Source organism: Callithrix jacchus, chromosome 10 (genome assembly GCF_049354715.1).
Source record: "Callithrix jacchus isolate 240 chromosome 10, calJac240_pri, whole genome shotgun sequence".
Taxonomy (NCBI): Eukaryota; Metazoa; Chordata; class Mammalia; order Primates; family Cebidae; genus Callithrix; species Callithrix jacchus.
The window spans coordinates 24414501-24418047 of record NC_133511.1 but is presented as its reverse complement, the minus strand read 5'-3'; the positions used below and the strand labels follow the sequence as shown (position 1 = coordinate 24418047).

Genomic DNA, 3547 nt, shown 5'->3' with positions numbered 1-3547 from the left:
CCTATTGTGGGACTTCACCTTGTGATCATGTGAGTCAATTCTCCTAATAAACTCCCCTTCATATAGACATACATCCTGTTAATTCTGCCCCTTTAGAGAACCCTAACTAATACAATATCAGTGTTAGTCGTAGCAAATCTGCAGCAACCTCAGTTTTTGCCTCCTCAGAAGAAAGAATTCAACCAAGAGGCATAAGGCAGAGTGAGAGACCAAGGCAAGTTTTAGATCAGGAGCAAAAGTTTATTTAAAAGTATTAGAGTAGGCCAGGGATGGTGGCTCACACCTGTAATCCCAGCACTTTGGGAGGCCGAGGTGGGAGGATCACGAGGTCAAAGAGATCGAGGTCATCCTGGCCAACGTAGTGAAACCCCTTCTCTACTAAAATACAAAAATTAGCTGGGCATGGTGGTGGACGCCTGTTGTCCCAGCTACTCGGGAGGCTCAGTCAGGAGAATTGCTGGAAGCTGGGAGGCGGAGGTTGCAGTGAGCCGAGATCGGGCCGCTGCATTCCAACCTGGTGCCGGGCAAAAGAGCGAAACTCAGTCTCAAAAAATAAAAAAGTATTAGAGTAGAAACGAAAAGAAGTAAAGTACACTCAGAAAAGTGCCAAATGGGTGACTTGAGAGATCAACTGCATGGTCTGACCTTTGGCTTGGGGTTCTATACATTGGCATTCCACATGAGTGGTGGCCTGCCAGCAGCTGGGAGAGGCCACAGGCACAGTGTGTTTACTGAAGTTGTGCACATGCTCGCTTGAGGCATTATTCTCCTCCTGGTTGAGAGTTCCTGTAACAAGGTCATATACCAGTTAAACTCTGCCATTTTGCCTCTTAGTGAGCAGGCTTGAGCCCACTTGCCCAACTCCTGAGATCTTATCAGGAAGCCGCTCAGCTTATCAGGAAGCAGACCTGGAATGGCGATATTTCAGGTTTTTCTATCTATTGGGAGACTGCCTTTTCCTGGCTCCAGGCAGTGTGACAGTGAGACAGACAGTGTGACCATCACCTGATGGTCGCCTGACATTCCTGTTGTGGAGTGGGGGAGTCTCTCCTGCCCTGCTCCTGTCTGACTACCTACTGCAACACCAGGATCCCGACCCTGAAACTTCTAAGGAAATACATGGCCGGATAGAGTATGGTATGTGTTTAACAAGCATTTGGGCAAATAAATGTGCATAAGGCATGGGAACATAAAGTGGGAAAGGGAAAGGAGTGGAGAATCAGCACATTCCAAGGCTGTATTTCAAGATGAAAGGAAACACATATGCGGTTTGTCTCAAAGCTGTATCTTCAGATTGTGGAGAAAGGAGGAAAGAAAACAAAGTTTTAAAATGCAGCTTGAAGCCAAGCTGCTCATTTACAAGATCACAAGGAAGTAAGTGTAAACCAGAAATAAAATTCTACGGCCTCTCAGCCATCTGAACGGACCTTCCCTCGGCCAGGGTGTTCTTAAAATTTAACCCGAGAGACTGGTTCAGGACATGATGCAAAGCAAGGATCAGGCATGCCTCATTATAACTCCCCGACATTAATATCAACACAGATCTTCGAGTCTGACAAAAAGCGTTTATAATCTAGTGTCTCTGAAGCCTGCTACCTGGAGACTTTATCTGCATGATGGAACTTTGGTCTCCACAACCTCTTACCACAACCCAGACACTTCCAGGTCTTTAAATAAATTCAACTAATTCTCAACCAGAAAATTTTAAATCTACCTGAAAGCTCCCACACCCAACACTCCTGCACCCTGCCCAGGAAACAGGGAATCAGGGAATCAGCAGAGCAAGTGTCCTGCTACTAGTCTTCTCACCTCACAGATTGAATCCCAGGTTCCACCCAGAACAGGAGAGGCCAGGCTCCACCGCCCTACAAACGGTAGGAACTTGCCCTTCCCGAGGCTCCACCCCAGTGTGCACTCCTCCCAGGGCACAGATTGGTTGGAGGTTTTCTGGTGATCCCTTTATACTTGGCTGTGTCAAAGTGAAGAGCTCCAAACACCTCTCCCCAACAAAACAACCGCAACTGGTGAAATTATTTTGAAAAACAACAACTTTTTAAAGTCCCTGGAAATTGTCCTAAGGGCGTGCAGTAATTGAAGAAACATTTATTCAAGAAACTCTACAGAATCTCAGTAAGAACAGAGAGAGTCTATGGCACTTAAGCTGCAGTCTGCTCCCTCTCTTGCCCACTTCCCCCAGCGCAGCAGCACAGATGCTCCACTTTGGGTAGCTGTGGCCATGAAGACCGGGCTGCCAGCCAAGCACTGTGCCATCTCCTTGTTAGGGGCAGACCACCAGCATTTCTGTTACCCCCAAACTCTGTTTCAGAAGCTAAATTCCAGGCAGGTGCTGCCAAGAGGTTAGAGGCTCTCTTTCTTCACCCAGATCCCATTTTAGGTTAGAGGCTCTATCCAGGAGTGGCAAGCCAAGAATGAAACCGCCTTTGCAAAGATTGTGTCAATGAGAAAATTATGAGAGTGAAAGAGATCTGAGCTAGTCCACCCTGGATCTTGACTTTCCCTTAACTATTCCTGGGCTATTGGGCCGAGCTAACTTTGCAAGACACTTAGGGTATTGTTTAGATGATAACGGGCCTTGCCCAAAACTCAACAAAGCTCTTGGGAAGCCATCAGGCTCGGGAGAAGGGAGCCTAAATCCTGCTAAGGCCCAGACACAAGCAATTGTCAGCCATTACTTTAGAGGTTATAAGATATGCCACTTCCCCAATTATGCCTGCAGATAACACCACTATTGTAGATTGGCCTTTTGTGAGGGAATCTGTGGGGATCGCTCCTGTGTGAGGCCCCTGGGAAATGGGCCTTGCCATATGGTGAGCTTGAGCCCGGACACAGATCCCCGGTTGGGGGAGTCGAGCTGAGGGAAAGCAGGAACTGAGAGAGGGACTATGTTATTCTAAATAGTTAACAGACATTACTTTATGAATATGAGGACTTGGGAGTCAGTGTGTCCACTTTTGGCTTCTTATGGTTTATTGCTTGATTGTGTTCATTTTGGACCCTTGTTACCTTCATTGTAAAATATTAACTTAAGTATTTACACTTGGTAACTTACTTACTGTAACTTACTGGGTGTAACTGTAACTTACTTCTCATAGCTTACTGGGTGTGACTGTAACTTACTTACATTGATCTATTGGGCGTAACCTAATTACTGAAAGTAACCTACTTACTGAAAGTAACCTACTTACTGGGCGTAACCTACTTAATGGGATTAACTTACTTACTGGGCATAACTTAGTGGGCGTAACTTGCTTACTGTAACTTAAGTATGTTGATATGGTGTAAACAACTTTGACTTCAGAAAAGTATATAAGGAAACATATTGCAAAAATAAGATTGCTGCTTGGACATAGCCTAAGCCAGCCCTCCAGACTCCGCTTTTCTATTTTCTTTCATTTCCGCGCACTCTCTCCCTCAGGTTGAACGAGACATCTACGTTGGCGGTCCTGGGGACTCCTGCAGGTCAGTAGTCCCCCGGCAGACGTGCCGGACCCCGACACTTTTGAGATATCTTTTCAGGTTTTTCACA

At 46.2% G+C, this 3547-nt stretch overlaps 1 long non-coding RNA gene across 1 annotated transcript; it reads right to left on the bottom strand.

The window, feature by feature from the left end:
- Positions 1 to 220: 220 nt before the first annotated feature.
- LOC108593947 (uncharacterized) lies at positions 221 to 1869 on the bottom strand. The gene is made up of 3 exons (XR_001914587.4): positions 1810 to 1869; positions 646 to 786; positions 221 to 514 (listed from the first exon to the last, which is right to left on the bottom strand). It is a non-coding gene; the product is annotated as an uncharacterized LOC108593947 (long non-coding RNA).
- Positions 1870 to 3547: the final 1678 nt, after the last annotated feature.